The 21,199-nt window shown below is 39.0% G+C and overlaps 2 pseudogenes; both read right to left on the bottom strand.

Annotated features, from left to right (window-relative positions):
* Window positions 1-210: 210 nt before the first annotated feature.
* LOC116272691 lies at window positions 211-478 on the bottom strand (annotated as a pseudogene).
* Window positions 479-8,423: 7,945 nt separating this feature from the next.
* LOC100998163 lies at window positions 8,424-12,175 on the bottom strand (annotated as a pseudogene).
* Window positions 12,176-21,199: the final 9,024 nt, after the last annotated feature.

Raw genomic sequence — 21,199 nt, 5'->3', positions numbered from 1 at the left:
ATCCTAATGATTAATTTTATATTTATGCCTTTCTTAATGCCTTAGTACTCTGTTTACTCATTTAAACTTTAGCAATTTTGTCTGTTTTGTCAAAGATCAGATGGTGGTATTTATGCCTTTCTTTATTTTTTGTACAAAGAACTATCATGGTTTTTCATTGAGTAGATGCCTTGGATAATCCTTTGAAGGAAGATCACTCATAAACGGAAGGGTTTTTTCAAATGTTTATTTTATGTACAAAGAACTCTCATGGTTTTCAGATGGCCTTGGATAATGCTTTGAAGGAAGATCATTTAGTCCAACTTAATGAAACCGATATCCTTCGCGTACTGACGGAAACACTGGCGGCACATATTGAGGCCATATTTCCGGATCAGACCGTGACGGTTTGAACACACGCGACAAGAGCGAGAACCCTGGCCGAATTTTCGCGGGTGCTCCAGTACAGCTGCTGGTGACCCATCTTGCTCTCCGAAGTGCAACGAGGTAAAAGGCTGTTTCTTTTTTTTAACCCTTTAATGCCTATTTGTTGCCTCTAATACAAAGAGCTTTTTCTAGTTTGTTCTTTTTCCCATCTTAGTGCTTTATTTCCACTTTGCCACAATGTATAAGATCTGTACATTAGTTTTATCACTGTTTATGTCTTGGTTTTATTCTTTTATATATATATATATATATACACACACACATATTATATAAAATATATATATACACACACACACAAAATATTGAAATAGTCTCCATAGTATATGAAATATATTTTTTTGAACTTTATTGAGATATAATTGACAAACGAAATGGTGCAAATTTAAGGTTTCAATTTGATGATTAGATATATGTATATGTTGTGAGATGATTTCTGCACCCAAGTTAGCTACCATTCTATCACCTCACTCAGTTAACATATTTTTGTGTGTGTGGTATGAACATTTAAGGACTACTTTCTTAGCACATTTCAAGGGTACGGTACAATATTGTTAAGTATAGTCACCATGCTCTACATTTGTTCTCCAGAATTTATTCATCTTATAACTAAAAGTGTGTGCCTTTTGACCGACATCTCCCAATTTCCCCCATACCCAGCCTCTAGTAATCACCATTCTACACTGTTTCGCCAAGTTCCATTATTTTAGATTCCAAATATAAGTGAGATCATACCGTATTTGTCTTTCCCTGTCTGACATCTCTCACCTAGCATAATGCCCTTGAGACTCATCCATGTTGTCACAAATGGCAGGATTTCCTTCCTGTTTATGGCTGATTAATATCCCATTATACATATAGCCAAAACGTGGAAACAATCTAAATGTCTGTTGACAGGTGAATGGATAAGTAATTGTAACAATTCCTGTCAACAGACACAGGTTGTTTCCTTGTCTTGGCTATTGTGAATAATGCTGCAATAAACATGGGAGTGCAGATATCCCTTTGAGCTACTGATTTTGTCCAATAAATATATACCCAGAAGTAGGATTGCTGGATAATATGGTAGTTCTATTTTCAATTTTTTAAGGAAGCTCCATACTGTTATTCCTTAATGGTTGTGCCAGTTTATGTTCCAATCAACAATGCATAAGAATTCCATTTTATTCAGATTTTGCCAAAAATAGTTGTATCTTGTCTTTTTAATAAAGACCATCCTGACAGGCGTGAGGCAGTAGCTCATTATGGTTTTGATTTGCATTTTCCTGATGAATAGGATTGTTGAGCACCTTTTCATACACCTGTTGGCCATTTGTATGTCTTCCTTAGAAAATGACTGTTGAGGTAATTTGACCATTTAGAAATCAGATTATTGATTTTTTTTTTTTTGCCATTGAGTTATAGGAGTTACTTATGTTATGAGCATATTTACCCCTTATTAGATATAAGGTTTGAAAATATCCTCTTCTACTCTGTCAGTAGTCTTTTCATTTTTTTGAATGTTTCTCTTGCTGTGCAGAATCTTTTAAAGTTTGATGTATTCTCATTTATTTGTGTTCTTGTTGCTTGTGCTTTTGGTGTTGTATCCAAAAAATTATTGCCAAAATTAATGCCATGAAGGTTTCCCCCATGTTTGATTCCAGTAGTTTCATAGTTTTAAGTCTTATGTTTAAGCCTTTAATCCATTCCAAGTTAATTTTTGTGAGGAGTGTAAAATAGGGATCCTGTTTTATTTTTGCATGTGTATATCCAGCTCTCCTTAAACTGTTTATTGAAGAGACTTTCCTTTTCTTATTGTGTATTCTTGGAAATGTAAACTTAACTCAGATATTAGCTGATATAGTTAGTCTATTTCTGGGCTTTCAATTTTGTTGCATTGGTGTAGGTATCTGTATTTATGCCTGTGTTACATTGTTTGGATTTCTATAGCTTTGTAAAATAGTTTAAAATCAGTAAGTGCGATGCCTCCACCTTTGCTGTTCTTTCTCAATATGCATTAGTTGTTTGGGATCTTTATAGTTCCATATACATTTTAAGATTGTTTTTTCTATTTCTGTAAAAAATGTCACTCATATTTTGATAGAGATTGCAGTTGCATTTAATCTGCAGGTTGCTTTGGGTAGTATGGACATTTTAACAATATTAATTTTTCTGATCCATGATTGTGGGATATGTTGTGACTTCTTCCATTTCTTTCATTAATGAATGTTTTATGCTTTTCATTATGCAAATTGTTTGCCTTCTTGATTAAATTCATTCCTAGCCTTTTAATATTGATTTTGATGCTTTTTTTTTTTTGAGACGGAGTCTAGCTCTCACCCAGGCTGGAGTGCAGTGGCCGGATCTCAGCTCACTGCAAGCTCTGCCTCCTGGGTTCACACCATTCTCCTGCCTCAGCCTCCCGAGTAGCTGGGACCACAGGCGCCCGCCACCACGCCCGGCTAATTTTTTGTATTTTTAGTAGAGACAGGGTTTCACCGTGTTAGCCAGGATGGTCTCGATCTCCTGACCTCGTGATCCACCCACCTTGGCCTCCCAAAGTGCTGGGATTACAGGCGTGAGCCACTGCGCCCCGCCGATTTTGATGCCATTTTAAGTGGGATTGTTTTATTTATTTTTCTGATAGTTTGTTGTTAGTGTATAGGCAATTCTAATTTTTGAATGTTGATTTTGTATCCTGTATCTGTATTAAATTTGTTATTAATTCTAAAAGTTTTTGGTGGAGTCTTTAGTGTTTTCATATATCAGACCTGACATTTTCAAACAGAGCAATTTTACTTTCCTTTCCTATTTGGCTGTCTTTTTTCTAATTGATACATAATAGTTGTAATATTTTGGAGGTACATGTGATATTTTGATACATGCAAAAGTGTGTAATGATTAAATCAGGGTGATTGGTATATCCATTGCCTCAAATATTTATCTTTTTTTTACGGTTGAGAATATTCTAATTCTTCTTTTCTAGCTATTTTGGACTATGTAATAAATTATTGTTAACTAGAGTCACCCTACTGTACTATTGAATGCTGTATCTTATTTCTTCTATTTAATTGTATTTTTGTACTTATTAACCAACCTTTCTTCACTGCTCCCTCCCTCTATGCTTGCCTGACTCTGGAAGCCATCAATCAACTGTCTACCTCCAAGTGATCCTTTTGTTTTTTTTTTTAGCTCCTACATATGAACGAGAACATATGCTATTTGTCTTTCTGTGCCTAGTTTATTTCACTCAATATAGTGACCTCTTATTCCAAGATGCTGAAAATAATAATTTTATTCTTTTAGAGGGATGAATAATATTTCACTGTGTATATGTACCACATTTTCTTTATCCATTCATCCATTGATGAATACGTAGGTTGATTCCATACATTGGCTATTGTGAGTAGTGCCACAATAAACATGGAAGTACAAATATTTATTTGATACACTGATTTCCTTTCCTTTGGATAAATACCCAGTACTTGGATTGCTGTATCATATGGTAGTTTGAGTTTTTTGAGAAGTCTGCATATTGTTTTCCATAAAGGCTGCACTACTTTACACTCCTTCCAACAGTGTATAAGAGTTCCCTTTATTCATTATCCTTGCCAGCATTGCTAATTTTTGTCTTTCCGATAATAGCTTTTTTTTTTTTTTTGAGATGGAGTTTCATTCTTGTTGCCCAGACTGGAGTGCAATGGTGTGATCTTGGCTCACTGCAACCTCCGCCTCCCAGGTTCAAGCAATTCTCTTGCCTCAGCCTCCCGAGTAGCTGGGATTACAGGCATATACCACCACGCCCGGCTAATTTGTTGTAGTTTTAGTAGAGACTGGGTTTCTCCATGTTGGTCAGGCTGGTCTCGAAGTCCCAACCTCAGATGATCCGCCCACCTCGGCCTCCCAAAGTGCTGGGATTACAGGGGTGAGCCACCACTCCCAGCCTTGATAATAGCTATTCTCATTAAAGTGAGATGATATCTTATTATGATTTTGATTTGCATGTTCCTGATGATTATTGATGTTGCGCATTTTTTTTTCATATACCTGTTGGCCATCTGTATGTCTTCTTTCAAGAAATGTCAAAATCCTTTGCCCACTTCTTAATGGGATTATTTGTTTTTGTTTTGTTTTGTTTTGTTTGCTGTTGAGTTATTTAGGTTCCTTTTGTACTTTATGTTAGCCCCTTGTCAGATGAGTAGTTTGCAAATATTTTCTCCCATTCAACAGGTTGTCTGTTCACTCTGTTGATTGTTTACTTTGCTGTACTGAAGTTTTCTTAGTTTAATATAGTCCCATTTGTCTATTTTTATTTTTGTTGCCTGTGCTTTTGAGGTCTTAGTAATAAAATCTTTGCCTAGACAAATATCTGAAGTGTTTCTTCTAGGTTTTCTTCTAGTATTTCTATAGTTTGGGGTCTTTCATTTAAGTCTTTAATCCATTTTGAGTTGATTTTTGTATATGATGAGAGAGAGTAGTTTAGTTTCATTCTTTTGCTGTGGATATTTAGTTTCTTCAGCATCACTTATTGAAGAGAGTGTTATTTACTTGACACCTTTGACAAAAATCAGTTGGCTGTAAATATATGTGTTTATTTCTGGGTTCTCTTTTTTGTTTCATTGGTAGATGTGTTTGTTTTTATACCAATACCATGCTGTTTTGGTTAATATAGTCTTGTAATATATTCTAAGTCCAGTAGCATGATGCCTCCAACTTTGTTCTTTTAATTCAGGATTGCTTTGGCCATTTGAGATCTTTTTTGGTTTCATACAAATTTTAGAATTCTTTTTCTCTGTTTCTGTGAGAAAAATGTCACTGGTATTTTGATAGGGATTGCACTGAATCTATAATTACTTTTTGATTCATGAGCATAGGATATCTTTCCATTTGTTTCCTGTTTAATTTCTTTTACCAGTGTTTTTTAGTTTGTCTTGTAGAGGTCATTCATCTTCTTGGTTAAATTTATTCCTAGGTATTTTTTTCATCTATTGCAAGTCGAGTTGTTTTCTTGATTTTTTTTTTTCAACTAGATTGTTATTGGTATGTCAAAATGCTACTGACCTATGAGGTTGATTTTTGTATCTAGAAATGTTACTATACTTATTATCAGATCTAAGAGTTTTTGGTGGAGCCTTTAAATTTGTATAAATATAAGACCATGTAATCTGCAAAGATGGATAATTTGACTTCCTCTTTTCCAATTTGTATGACTTTTCTTTCTTTCTCTTGCCTGATTACTTTGGCTAGGACTTCCAGCACTATGTTGAATAGGAGTGCTGAAAGTGCGCACCCTTATCTAATTCCAATTTTTAGAAAAAAGACTTTCAGCTTTTCCCCATTTGGTATAATGATAGCTGTGGACTTGTCATATATGCCTTTATTATGTTGAGGTATGTTTCTTCCATGCCTAGTTTGCTGCATGTTTTTATCATGAAGGGATGTAGAATATTATCAAATGCTTTTTCTGTTTCTGTTTATATGATCATGTGCTTTTGTCTGTAATTCTATTGATGCAAATATCATGTTTATTGATTTGCATATCTCAAACCAATCTTTCATCCAATGAATGAATCCTACTTGATCATAATGAATTCGCTTTTTGCCATGCTGTTAGATTTGGTTTGCAAGCATTTTGCTAAGGATTTCTATGTTTATATTCATCCAGGGATATTGGCCTGTAATTTTCTTTTTTTCATTGTGTCTTTGCCAGGTTTTGGTTTCAGGGTAATGCTGTCTTCAGAGAATTAGTTAAGGAAGGGTCCTTCCTATTCTTTATTTTGGAATAGTTTCAGTAGAATTGGTACCAGCTCTTCTCTGTATGTCTGGTGGAATTTGGCTGTGAGTCCATCTGGTTCAGGGCTTTTTTTGGTTAGTAGGTTTTTTTATTACTGATTCAATTTGAGAACTTGATATTGGTCTGTTCAGCATTTCAATTTATTCCTGATTCAATCTTGGGAGATTTTGTGTTTTCAGGAATTTATTTATTTCCTCTAGGTTTTCTAGGTTGTGTGCATAGAGGTGTTCATAGTAGTTTCTGAGTATCTTTTATGTTTCTGTGGAGTAGGTTGTAATGCTAGCTTTTTCATTTCTGATTGTGCTTATTTGAATCTCCTCTCTTTTTCCTTTGTTAGTCTAACTAATGGTATTTATCCTTTTAAAGAGGAAACTTTTGGTTTTGTTGATCTTTTGTATGAATTTTTGGATCTCAATTTCCTTCAATTCTGCTCTGATTTTAGTTATTTCGTTTCTTCTGTTAGCTTTGGAGTTAATTTGTTCTTGGTTTTCTAGTTCCTCTAGAAACTAGAGGTTAGTTTACCAAAACTAGAGTTTCAGTTTAACTAACATTTTGATGTCAGATAATTGATTTGAGATTTTTTTTAGTTTCTCCATAGGTTATTGGGGTACAGGTGGTATTTGGTTACATGTGTAAATTCTTTAGTGGTGCTTTGTGAGATTTTGGTGCACTCATCTCCCAAGCAGTATACAACACACTCTATTTGTAGTCTTTTATCCCTTGCCCCTCTCCCACCCTTCCCCCCAAGTCCCCAAAGTCCATTGTATCATTCTTATGCCTTTGCATCAGATTGATTTTTTTTATGAGATATATATCTCTTCCTTCATTTTCTGGACTGCTTTAGAAGTTTCTTTGTGTTGATTTTCAACTTTGTCTTAGATCTCATTGAGCTTCTTTGCAATCCATTCTTTGAATTCTTTATCTGTCATTTCTGAGTGTCCATTTTGGTAGGGATAATTGCTGAAGAGCTAGTGAAGTTCTTTAGTTGCATCAATACATTCAGATTTTCCATGGTGCCAGCATTTTTTTTTTCTGATAATAAAATATTTACTAAGATATACTTTAGGGAATATAGTAAATATAAAATTCAGGATCACAATATGAAGCAATTTCAAATCCTCTCAAAGGTCAACACAGCCCTCAAAACTCTGCAGATGTAAAACCACTGTAGAGACACTAAAAGCAATTTGACTAGTACAGAAGTGGATTTTCATGAACATTTACAACTAGAGCATATGAATACCTTTCAAGTGCAAAAACACACCGCATTACGTTAATGCAGCAACAATGCATTCATTATTGTTCTCATTAGTCATTAGTAGTCAACTTGCATAAAACATCAGATAAAAGCACAATGGAGTTCACAAAGTGGCCTAAAAAAATTAACCTGTCCTTGCAAAACACACATTGTAATGGAAGAAGAGACGTTAAAAAAAGTATATGCACACTATAGAAGCTGTGCTCATTGCAAGGATCTCAAGTGTCATTTACTTTTCTGTAAAATAAAATTACAAGAACCAGGCACAATTAATATTTGGGAGGCAGTGTGTTGCTAAAATTTCATTTAACTGGTTATTCAATGATTTTTTAAATCCCCATAAATCTTTTCTGTCCTGAGGTAGTTGCAAAATAAATCATAACTTGGATATCATCTAGAGCTGGGGCTTTGACTTTTTATTCATTAAAACTAGTTGTTGAGGCTGGGCATGGTGGCTCATGCCTGTAATCCCAGCACTTTGGGAGGCCAAGCGGGCGGATCACGAGGTCAGGAGATTGAGATCATCCTGGCTAACACTGTGAAACCCCGTCTCTACTAAAAATACAAAAAAAAAATTAGCCGGCCGTGATGGCAGGCGCCTGCAGTCCCAGCTATTTGGGAAGCTGAGGCAGGAGATTGGCGTGAACCCGCGAGGTGGAGCTTGCAGTGAGCTGAGATCCCGCCACTGCACTCCAGCCTGGACGACAGAGCAAGACTCCGTCTCAAAAATAAATAAATAAATAAAATTAAAAAAAAAAACTAGTTGTTACAGGAACTACCTTTAGATATTTAAAAGACAGTTGAGAAATGGGCCTCTTACTACACACACAAGATGATGGCTGTGGGAAAGAGAAATAGCTGCTTCAGAACATGAGAGATACTGTCCACCATTCCACCCTCCCCACCCATTTTAGATTCTTTATTGTGCAAAAACCCACCATGAACAACATAGTGAAAGCAGACAGATCATCATCCTTTGCTGTAGCCAGGGAAGAAAAGGTCTAGTAGAGTCTGCAGAATCTCATGGGGAATTATGATGTAATTCTGGCCAAGATCATTCCAGTAAGCAGGGCAGGAGAAAACCTGTGCCTTAAAGGAGCGCTGTAGGCAATCTTTACAGACATTGTGGAAGCACTCCGTTGTCACAGGCTGCTAAACTAGCTTCTGGCAGCAAACACACATAAAAGAACGTTCCAATTTTTTCAGAAAATTTGGTCCTTCCACAAGATATGCAAGCATTTCATCCCACAGCTTCTGGTTTTGACAGTCTTCTCTGATGAGATGTTGCTGTTGAGGAGTTAGTTGAAAAGTCTCAATTGCTTCTGCAGAATCTGATGCTTTGTATACTTTGGAGGCACTTAGACATCTGGAATCAGCCTTTTTGTGGTTCCACTGGCCTGCTTCTTTGACTCTCCTTTAGTCTTCTTCCTTTCTTTATCTGAAGGGTAACCTGCTGGATACTGTAAATGGAGACATAATCTCCTTAACCATTCTATTCCTTCAGAGGTCCAAGGAGCAGGTTCAACATCATCTCTTCTTAAAAGATAGTGCCAAATCAAGAATTCATCACTTGATGAAATCTCTGGCCAGCATTTCACTACCTTATAAATGCCATCATATCTGTTGCCTTCTTCGGGAGTTTATTTGCTGATCTTCCTCCCTTTAAAACTGCATATCACTCTGACTGGCTTGCCAGCTCTCAAATTCCAAGACTCTGCTCCAATTCTATCACCAAGTGGAGCATCACAGTTTAGGGCCAATGCCCTGTTCATGTTTGTTAATGTTTGATCATCTGAAGGTGTGCCAATTCTTTTATTACCAACAAGCTTTTTACCACCACTTCCAGTGTACAAGAACTCATCACCTCAGTCGACTTTATCTGCAAATCCACCAGCCAAGACAAGAGAATAAGCCCCATCATTACTTCGACCATGCAGTCCACCAACATGGGGTCTGTGAACACCTACTTCACTCACTTGAACTCTAAATCTCCAAGTTGATCCAACAGGAATAGGTCCATAAGGATTAGAAGAGACGATAGTACATTTTCTCATATGACCAACACAAGTCATTCTCCTGCACCAGTCTCTCTGGCTTTCAGTACTAGCGGATGGCATCTTTGCTTTCTTTTCGCGCATCTTGAGTCTTTCACCAGCCTTTACAGCTTAACTGGAATCAGTTACAGGAAGAACAATACCAGTATTCCTCTTCTGGGACCTTATCCAAAGGTGTATTCAAGCAGTAAATGTGATAAGCCACATTACATTCATCACATAGAAACTGCATGTTGGGTTCATGTTTCCCACCACATACAAGAAAGAAGCAAGAATGGCATTTCTTATCTGGGTCTCCAGAACATAGGTCACAGTCAGGGTTATTTCTCCTTAAAAACTTTACATCTGCAAACAAAAGAGGATGGGCTCCAGGTTTCTCAATCTTGAAGATTTCATCTACAGATACTATCTTGCACTCATTTAATGTTCCTTCAGAACCCTCCCCTCCCCACCTAGGAAAATTTTCACACGAAGTTCTTTTTTGGGCCTAGAGATTGCCTTCAATGTGGTAATTTCTGCATCAAACCAGAATCCTCTTTGTCTAGGACTTTCTGTGTTATAATTAACCATTACCACATCACCAGTATTTAGTTCCTTTCATTTCGAAATGGTTCTAGCTCGTGGTCTAAGGTCCTTGATATTCATTTCTAGAGTACCACTTTCTGGGTATTCATCATACTGGATATGGCAAATAACGTCTTCACCAGCAGCGACAGAGTCTGAATTAGATGTAGAGAGTACATTGTCCAATTTATTTATGTTCTCTTTGATTTATGATTTATATTTCCATTAGTCCTTTTACAAGAACTGCCATTCTTCAGTGGAGTTTTGCCACGTGACTGTCCATCAGAAGCTCTAGTAATGCTATGTATGTGTGCTTCAAACCAAGCACCAAGGCCGACATCTCTGGTATCCACCAATTCATTTACTTTATATAGTTCGAAGCTAGGATCAATAAGATGGGCATGAGCTGTTGTAGATGGCTGACTGGAAGGTCCCACCCTTGGAGCTTTCTTGGCTTTAGGTGGACTATCAGAACAGGGTTTAACCTCAATCTGCATAGATGTTCCAGGAAGATGATTAGGGTCTGGATAACTAGCAGCTGAATTATATCATTCAGTCCAACATCCTAGTCAAATAAGGTATATCCATTTTCAAACTGCTTACCCCGGTAGAAGAGGTGCTGGCACTCGGGCCGCACATCGAACAGCGCCCACATCTGCTCGCGCTGCTCCTCAATCGTCGCTTTGTGAGACATGTTCTCAAAGGTGCACGTCTTGGAGCCGTCGATGATGCGAACCTGGATCCACATCTTGGCACTGGGAGAGGAGCCGGTCCCATTTGTCTCCCCCTGCGCTCAAGGCGCCACACCCCGCCCCGTCCACGCCGCTTAGCCTGTGGCTTCGGCCCTCCGTGGCAGGCGGGTGAGCGCACACACTGGACCGACCCGGAATGACGCCGGACCCAACAGGAGGTGGCAACTCTCAGTCCTCGTGCCAGGCCACCGAGCTGAGAGATAACCGGAACCACTCTCTGTTGCCTCAGGCAACGGCCTGATTCATGGAGTGCTCAGTGGTCTAAGTTCTCTGCTCAGCCCCAGGGGGATGGGGGCCAATATAGGTGGGGCTTGACTGGGCAGGTCTGCCCAAAGGTCCCCCAAGGGAAGGCAGAAGCACCAGTACTGAGGGAGAATCTAGTGGGTGGCCACCAAGCACTCAGAGCTGTGCCTGGGTGTGGAGCTGGGAAACCTCAGACCCAAGTTCTCTGGATGAGGATGGGTGCTGACCTAAATTCTTAATCCAGAAGTGTGGGTACCTCAGATTCCTGGATATCTGCCTGGGGGTGGAGCGGAGAGGGCCTCCCTGCACCCGGATCTCTGCACAGAAAGGGTGGGGCAACTCAGGCTACCAATATGGACAAGAAGATGCCTTGAATGCCTGGAGATATACCTTGGCCTGGAGCAGAGGGGGGCGTCCCTGCACCAGGATCTCTGCACAGAAAGTGTGGGGCGGGTCAGGATGCTGATCTAGGTGAGCAGGCGCTCTGAATGCCTAGAGATCTACCTGTGTGTGGAATGGAGAGAGTCCTACTTCACCATGATTTATGCCCAGGAAGAATAGGGTAGCTCAGGCTGCTGAACCAGATGCCTGGAGATCTGCCTGGGTGTGAATTGGAGAGAGCCCCCCATACCATGATCTCTGCACAGGAAGTGTGGAGCAACTCAGGCTGCTAGTCCAGGTGAGCAGGTGCTCCAAATGCCTGGAGATCTGCCTATGTGTGGATTTAGAGGATTCCACTGTACCACAATCTATGCACAAGAAGAGTGTGGCAGCTGAAGCTGCTGATCCAGACAAGGAGATTCTCCAAATACCTGGAGATCTGCCTGTGTATGGAGCCTAGAGGGCCCTACTGCACCACAATCTATGTCTATGTCCATGAAGGGTGGGACAACTCAGGCTGCTGATCCAGGCAAGTCAGTGCTCCAAATACCTGGATTTCTTCCTGAGGGTGGGGCAGAGAGGGCCCTGTTGTACCATAATCTCAGAGGAGTAGGCTGGGGTACCCAGCAGTAGCACATGCAGACCAGTTCTAGGTTGCCAGCCTGGGCCTAGCTGCAAGACTTATTGCCCAGGGGAAACCACAGCTGTAGCAGCTCTCCTCCTCCCCTAAGGCTGCCACAGGGAAGAGCACCCTTCCAGTGCCTACTGCTGAGGCACTTTCCTCAGTTCTGGCTTTGGAGGCCTGTACACCACTCCAGAGTAGGTGTTCCAATCTCTGGCCTGAGATTAAAAGGCCTGCATGACCATGCAGCTGCATCACCAAAGAATGGATAACTTTGTATGTATCCAGATTAAAAATGGCATCCTTTTCTTAGTACAGGGTCTAAGAAAATGTTGGCAGTTTTTCCTGGTGTCTTTCTCTCACAACATCTCCAAGCCTGTCTCCAAGTTAGCACCAGGGCTTGGGAGAAACAGTATGCTCAGTAGGCCTGGGTTGCTCAGGTCCCTACCGGAAAGGTGAGTCACAGAGAGCAGCTCTCTTCCTCTTTCACATACTCGGGTTTCACTCACTTTTATCAGCTGGGCACCATCATGGAGGCTGTTTGCCCATGTTCTCGTCTCTTGGGTCTTGCGTGTCCTTCACAGTTCTGGTAGATTCCTATTTTCCTTCTTGAATTAAAGCTCATGGAGTTTATCTTCATGCACTATTTTACTATTTCCAAGTGGCTAAAGCATGCTAAAAGCCTCTAATCTGTCATCTTGGAAAAACATCTGTGATTTCTTTTAAAGGCCCCTTGTTTCCTCTAAATCATGGTTTCCTTGTCAGCATGATGGAGTCAATATTATTAGCTCTGCCTACCTCTTTTTGGTGACCAAATAACGTAAGGAACATACAAGTCCCAATTAGAGGTATTCTTAGAACAGTAAAGTTCTGGTTAGCCCTTCTGAATGTTTGTCATTTGTGTTTATTTTTTCAAAAAGCCAACTTTTAGTTTCATTTTTTTTTGTTTTATTTTAGTATCAATTTAATTTATTTCTGCTCTGATCTTTATCATGTCTTCTACTAAATTTGAGTTTAGTTTATCCTTGCTTTTCTAGTTCTTTAGGTGCATTGTTAGGTTTTTTATTTGAAATCTCTTCACTCTTTTGATGTAGGCATTTATTTCTCTAAACTTCCCTTTTAGTACTACTGCTTTTGCTATATTCCATAGATTTTGCTATGTTGTGTTTCCGTTTTCATTTGTCTCAAGAGAATGTTTACTTTGATGTTTCTTTGTTTATTTACCCGCTGAACGAACCGTCCGTTACTGAGATTGGGCTATTGATGTCTCCTATTATTATTTTGTTGTATTTCTCCCTTTAAATTCATTGTTTGTCTTATATAATTGGGTGCTCCAGTGTTAGGTGTATATATATTTACAATTGATATATCCTCTTGTTGAATTGATTTATTTATCACTTAACCTTCTTGGTTTCTATTTATAGTTTTTGACTTGAAGTCTCTTTTATCTAAGTACAGCTAGTCATGTTCCTTTTTGGTTTCCATATACATGGAATATCTGTTTCCATCGCTTCATTTTCAGTCTTTATGTATCTTTTTAGGTGAAATGAGTTTCCTATGAGCAGTATATCATTGAGTCTTGTTTCTCTAGCTGTTTAGCCACTCTGTCTTTTATTGGAGAATTTAGTCCATTTACATCCAAAGTTATTTTTGATATGTAAAGTCCTACTAATGCCATCTTGTTCCTTGTTTTCTGGTTGTATTGTAACTCTCTCTTTCTTACTGTTTCCCTTTCAGGAAAAATTATTTTACTGGGTGATATGTTTTAATTATTTCCTTTTTATTTTTTGGTGTATCTAAAGCAAGTTTCTGCTTTGTGGTTAACATGGTATTTAAAAAATGTCTTATGGATGTAGCAAGTTATTCTAAACAGATGAGAACTTAATTTTAATTACAGACAAAAGAATAGAAAGAAGCAAACAAAGGAAAACTAAAAAAAAACACTGTACTCTAACTTCATCCTTATCACATTTTGACTTTTTATTGTCTCAGTCTACATCTAGTATTTACACTTTCCAGTGAATTTTTTTATCTTTGAGTGTTTTCTTTTGCATGTTACCATTCTTTTCTTTTCTTTTTAAAATTATACATTAAGTTCTAGGATATATGTGCAGGACGTGCAGGTTTGTTACATGGGTATCATGGTGGTTTGCTGCACCTATCAACCCATTATGTACATTACGTATTTCTCCTAATGCTATCCCACCCCTAGCCCCTCACCCCCTGACAGGCCGTGGTGTGTGATGTTCCCCTCCCTGTGTCCATGTGTTCTCATTGTTCAACTCCCATTTATGAGTGAGAACATGAGGTGTTTGGTTTTCTGTTCCTGTGTTAGTTTGCTGAGAATGATGGTTTCCAGCTTCATCCATGTCCCTGCAAAATACACGAACTCATCATTTTTCATGTCTGCATAGTGTTCCATGGTGTATACATGCCACATTTTCTTTATCCAGTCTATCATTGATGGGCATTTGGGTTGGTTCCAAGTCTTTGCTCTTGTGAACAGTGCTGCAATAAACATACATGTGCATGTGTCTTTATTCTAGAATGATTTATAATCCTTTGGGTATGTACCCAGTAATGGGGTTGCTGGGTCAAATGGTATTTCTGGTTCTTGATCCTTGAGGAATCACCACACTGTCTTCAACAATGGTTGAACTAATTTACACTCCCAAAAACAGTGTAAAAGCATTCCTATTTCTCCACATCCTCTCCACAGCATCTGTTGTTTCCTGACTTTTTAATGATCGCCATTCTAACTGGTGTGAGGTGGTATCTCATTGTGGTTTTTTATTTGCATTTCTCTAATGAACAGTGATGATGAGCTTTTTTTCATATGTTTGTTGGCTGCATAAATGCCTTCTTTTAAGAAGTGTCTGTTAATATCTTTTGCCAACTTTTTGATGGGGTTGTTTGTTTTTTTCTACTAAATTTGTTTAAGTTCTTTGTAGATTCTGGATGTTAGCTCTTTGTCAGATGGATAGATTGCAAAAATTTTCTCCTATTTTGTAGGTTGCCTGTTCACTCTGATCCTAGATTCTTTTGCTGTACAGAAACTCTTTAGTTTTATTAGATTGTATTTGTCAATTTTGGTTTTTGTCACCATTGCTTTTGGTGTTTTAGTCATGAAGTCTTTGTCCATGCCTTTGTTCTGAATGGTATTGCCTAGGTTTTCTTTTGGGTTTTTTTGGTTTTAGGTCTTCCATTTAAGTCTTTAATCTATCTTGAGTTAATTTTTGTATAAAGTGTAAGGAAGGGATCCAGTTTCAGTTTTCTGCATATAGCTAGCCAGCTTTCCTAACACCACTTATTAAATAGGGAATCCTTTCCCCATTGCTTGTTTTTGTCAGGTTTGTCAAAGATCAGATGGTTGTATATGGTGGCGTTATTTCTGAGGCCTCTGTTCTGTTCCATTAGTCTATGTATCTGTTCTGGTACCAGTACCATGCTGTTTTGGTTACTGTAGACTTGTGGTATAGTTTGAAGTCAGGTAGCATCATGCCTCCAGCTTTGTTCTTTTTGCTTAGGATTTTCTTGGTATATGGGCCCTTTTTTGGTTCCATATGAAATTTAAAGTAGTATTTTCTAATTCTGTGAAGAAAGTCATTGGTAGCTTGATAAGGATAGCATTGAATCAATAAATTATTTTGGTCAGTATGGCCATTTTCACAATATTGATTCTTCCTATCCATGACCATGGAATGTTTTTTCCATTTGTTTGTGTCCTCTCTTATTTCCTTGAGCAGTGGTTTGTAGTTCTCCTTGAAGAGATCCTTCACATTCTTTGTAAGTTTTATTCCTAGGTATTTTATTTTCTTTGTAGCAATTGTGAACGGGAATTCACTCATGATTTGGCTCTCTATTTGTCTATTATTGGTGGATAGAAATGTTTGTGATTTTTGCACATTGATCTTGTATTATGAGACTTCGCTGAAGTTGTTTATCAGCTTAAGGAATTTTTGGACCGAGACAATGGGGTTTTCTAATTATACAATCATGTCATCTGCAAAGAGTGACAATTTGACTTCCACTCTTCCTATTTATTTTTTTCTCTTGCCTGATTGCCCTGGCCAGAACTTACAATACCATGTTGAATAGGAATGGTGAAAGAGAGCATCCTTGTCTTGTGCTGGTTTTCAAAGGGAATGCTTGCAGCTTTTGCCCATTCAGTATGATATTGGCTTTGGGTTTGTCATAAATAGCTCTTATTATTTTGAGATATGTTCCATCACTACCTAGTTTATTGAGAGTTTTTAGGATGAAGTGGTGTTGAATTTTATCAAAGGCCTTTTCCGCATCTATTGAGATAATCATGTAGTTTTTGCCATTGGTTCTGTTTATGTGATGGATTACATTTATTGATTTGCATATGTTGAACCAGCCTTGCATCCCAGGGATGAAGCCGAGTTGATCGTGGTGGATAAGATTTTTGATGTACTTCTGGATTCGATTTGCTAGTATTTTATTGAGGATTTTCGCATCGATGTTCATCAGGGATATTGGCCTGAAATTTTCTTTGTTTGTTGTGTCTCTGCCAGGTTTTGGCATCAGGATGATGCTGGCCTCATAAAATGAGTTAAGGAGGAGTCCTTCTTTTTCTATTGTTTGGAATGGTTTCAGAAGGAATAGTACCAGCACCTCTTTGTACCTCTGGTAGAATTTGGCTTTGAATCTGTCTAGTCCTGGACTTTTTTTGTTGGTAGGCTATTAATTACGGCCTCAATTTCAGAACTTGTTTTTGGTCTATTCTGGAATTTGACTTCTTCCTGGTTTAGTCTTAGGAGAGTGTATGTGTCCAGGAATTTATCCATTTCTTCTAGATTTTCTAGTTTATTTGCATAGAGGTGTTTACAGTATTCTCTGATGGTAGTTTGTTTATCTGTGGGATCAGTGGTGGTATCCCCTTTATCATTTTTCATTGTGTCTCTTTGATTCTTCTCTCTTTTCTTCTTTATTAGCCTGGATAGCAGTCTATCAATTTTGTTAATCTTTTCAAAACACAGTTCCTGGATTCATCGAGTTTTTGAAGGCTATTTTTTGTGTCTCTATCTCCTTCAGTTCTGCTCTGATCTTAGTTATTTCTTGTCTTCTTCTAGCTTTTGAAATTGTTTGATCTTGCTTCTCTGGTTCTTTTAATTATGGTATTGGGGTGTCGATTTTAGATCTTTCCTGTTTTCCCCTGTGGGAAGTTAGTGCTATAAATTTCCCTCCTAACACTGCTTTAGCTGTGTCCCAGAGATTCTGGTATGTTGTGTCTTTGTTCTCATTGGTTTCAAAGAACTTATTTATTTCTGCATTATTTTCGTTATTTACCCAGTAGTCATTGTTGTTCAGTTTCTATGTAATTGTGCAGTTTTGAGTGAGTTTCTTAATTCTGAGTTCTAATTTGATTGCACTGTGGTCTGTGACACTGTATGTTATGATTTCTGTTCTTTTGCATTTGCTGAGGAGTGTTTTACTTCCAATTATGTGTTCAATTTTAGAATAAGTGTAATGTGGTGCTGTGAAGAATGTATATTCTGATGATTTGGGGTGGAGAGTTCATTAGATGTCTATTAGGTCTGCTTGGTTCAGAGCTGAGTTCAAGTCCTGAATATCCATGATAATTATCTGTGTCATTGATCTGTCTAATATTGACAGTGTGGTGTTAAAGTCTCCCACTATTATTGTGTGGGAGTCTAAGTCTCTTTGTAGGTCTCTAAGAACTTGCTTTATAAATCTGGGTGCTCCTGTATTGGGTGTATATATATTTAGGATAGTTAGCTCTTCTTGTTGCATTGATCCATTTACTATTATGTAATGCTCTTCTTTGTCTTTTTCCATCTTTGTTGGTTTAAAGTCTGTTTTATCAGAGACTAGGATTGCAACCCCAGCTTTTTTTGCTTTCCATTTTGTTTTCTCCATCCCTTTATTTTGAGCCTATGTGTTTCTTTGCACATGAGATGGGTTTCCTAAATACAGCACACCAATGGGTCTTGACTCTTTATCCAATTTGCCCGTTTGTGTCTCTTAATTGGGGCATTTAGCCCATTTATATTTAAGGTTAATCTTGTTATGTGTGAATTTGATCCTGTCATTATGATGCTAGCTGGTTATTTTGTCCATTAGTTGATGCAGTTTCTTCATAGTGTCGATGGTCTTTATAATTTGGTATGTTTTTGCAGTGGCTGGTACCAGTTTTTCCTTTCCATATTTAGTGCTTCCTTCAGGAGCTCTTGTAAGGCAGGCCTGCTGGTGACAAAACCTCTCAGCATTTGCTTGTCTGTAAAGGATTTTATTTCTCATTCGCTAAGAAGCTTAGTTTGGCTGGATATGAAATTCTGGCTGAAAAATCTTTTCTTTAAGAATGTTGAATATTGGCCCCCCACTCTTCTGGTTTGTAGAGTTTCTGCAGCGAGATCCGCCACTAGTCTGATGGGCTTCCCTTTGTGGGTAACTTGACCTTTCTCCCTGGTAGCCCTTAACATTTTTTCCTGCATTTCAACCTTGGTGAACTTGATGATTATGTGTCTTGGAGTTGCTCTTCTCAATGAATATCTTTGTGGTGTTCTTTGTATTTCCTCAATTTCAATGTTGGCCTGTCTTGCTAGGTTGGGGAAGTTCTCCTGGATAATATCCTGAAGAGTGTTTCCACCTTGGTTCCATTCTTCTTGTGACTTTCAGGTACACCAATCAAACATAGGTTTGGTCTTTTCACATAGTCCCATATTTCTTGGATGCTTTGTTCATTCCTTTTTATTCTTTATTCTCTAATCTTGTCTTCACACTTTATTTCATTAAGTTGATCTTCAGTCTCTTATACTTTTTCTTCTGCTTGATTGATTCAGCTATTGATACCTGTGTGTGCTTCACGAAGTTCTGGTGCAGTGTTTTTTAGCTCCATCAGGTCATTTGTTCTTCTCTAAACTGGTTATTCTAGTTAGCAATTCCTCTAACTTTTTTTAAGGTTCTTAGCTTCCTTGCATTGGGTTAAAACAGAAGAGTTTGTTATTATCCACCTTCTGAAGCCTACTTCTGTCAATTCATCAAACTCATTCTCTGTGCCGTTTTGTTTCCTTGCTGGTGAGGAGTTGTGATCCTTTGGAGGAGAAGAGGCATTCGGGTTTCTGGAATTTTCAGCCTTTTTGTGCTGGTTTTTCCTCATCTTTGTGGATTTATCTACCTTTATTCTTTGATGTTGGTGACCCTCAGGTGGGATTTCTGTGTGGGCATCTTTTCTGTTGATGTTGATGCTATTCCTTTTTGTTTGATGCTATTCCTTTTTGTTTGTTAGTTTTCCTTTTAACAGTCAGGCCCCTCTGCTGCAGGTCTGCTGGAGTTTGCTGGAGATTCACTCCAGATCCTGTTTGCCTGGGTATCACCAGCCGAGGCTGCAGAGCAGCAAAGATTGCTGCCTGTTCCTTCCTCTGGAAGCTTCTTCCTAGAGGGGTACTTGCCAGATGCCAGCCAGACCTCTCCTGTTTGAGGTGTCTGTTGACCCCTGCTGGGAGGTGTCTCCCTGTCAGGAGGCATGGGGGTCAGGGACCCACTTGAGGAAGCAGTCTGTCTGTTAGCAGAGCTCGAGTGCTGTACTGGGAGATCCGCTACTCTCTTCAGAGACTGCAGGCAGGAACGTTTAAGTATGTTGAAGCTGCACCCACAGCTGCCCCTTCCCCCAGGTACTCTGTCCCAGGGAGATGGGGGTTTTATCTATAAGCCCCTGACTGCGGCTGCTGCCTTTCTTTCAGAGATGCCTTGCCCAGGGAGGAGGAATCTAGAGAGGGAGTCTGGCTACAACAGCTTTGCCGACCTGCTGGGCTCCGCCCAACTTGAACTTCCTGCTGGCTTTGTTTACACCATAAGGGGAAAACCACCTACTTAAGCCTCAGTAATGGTGGATGCCCCTCCCCCCCAAGCTCAAGCATCTGAGGTCGACTTCAGACTGCTGTGCTGGAAGCGAGAATTTCAGGCCAGTGGATCTTAGCTTGCTGGGGTCTGTGGGGGTGGGACCTGCTGAGCTAGACCACTTGGCTCCCTGGCATCAGCCTTCTTTCCAGAAGAGTGAACAGTTCATTCTCACTGGCATTCCAGGCACCACCAGGGCATGGAAAAAAAAAAGAAAAAAAAAGAAAAAAAAATAAACTTCTGCAGCTAGCTCAGTGTCTGCCCAAATGGCCACCCAGTTTTGTGCTTGAAACCCAGTGCCCTAGTGGTGTAGGCACCCGAGGGAATCTCCTGGTCTATGCGTTGCAAAGACCATGGGAAAATCATAGTATCTGAGCCTGAGTGCACTGTTCCTCACGACATGGCCCCTCCTGGCTTTCCTTGGCTAGGGGAGGGAGTTCCCCAACCCCTTGTGCTTCCTGGGTGAGGCAACACTTCATCCTGCTTCAGCTTGCCCTCCGTGGGCTGCACCCACTGTCTAACCAGTCCCAATGAGATGAACTGGTTATGTAAGTGGGAAATGCAGAAATCACCCACCTTCTGTGTTGATCTCGCTGGGAACTGCAGACCAGAGCTGTTGCTGTTTGGCCATTTTCGCATTCTTTTCTTTTTACATGAAGATCTTTCTTTAACACTGTTTGTAGAACCTGTCTAGTTCTACAAAGTTCTAGTGAATTTCCTCAGTTTTGTTTGTCTGGGAAAGACATTATCTGTCTTTCATGTTTGAAGGAAAGCTTTATTGGGTGCAATATATTCTTAGTGTCAGTTTTTTTCTTCAGCATTTCAAATATGTCATCCTGCTCTTTCCTGCTTTGCATGATTTCCACTGAGAAGGCTGTTTCCCTACAAATTAAAGCTTCATTATATGTTATTTCCCTATTTTCTCTTGATGCTTTTAGGATTTTCTCTTTGTCCTCAACCTTTGAGAGTCTGACTAATTTTTGTTTTAGTATAGTCTTGTTTTTCTTGAATCTGTTTAGGTGTTTATGAACTTCCTGTGCCTGGATATTTATATCTTTGTCTAGGTTTGGAAAGTTTGGTGTTTTTTCTTTAAAAAAAAAAAAAGACATTTATTCAGCATCATGATCAGGCTATTACATTTAGCAATCAACAGCATGGGTGCAAAAAACAAAAAAAATCTACATTAAAAACTTTTGTTCAAATGCTTTACATTTTCCACAGAACAGAAACCAAAATAACCTGTAT

This window comes from Papio anubis, unplaced genomic scaffold, assembly GCF_008728515.1.
Source record: "Papio anubis isolate 15944 unplaced genomic scaffold, Panubis1.0 scaffold161, whole genome shotgun sequence".
Lineage (NCBI taxonomy): Eukaryota > Metazoa > Chordata > Mammalia > Primates > Cercopithecidae > Papio > Papio anubis.
This window is presented reverse-complemented; position numbering and strand designations above follow the sequence as displayed.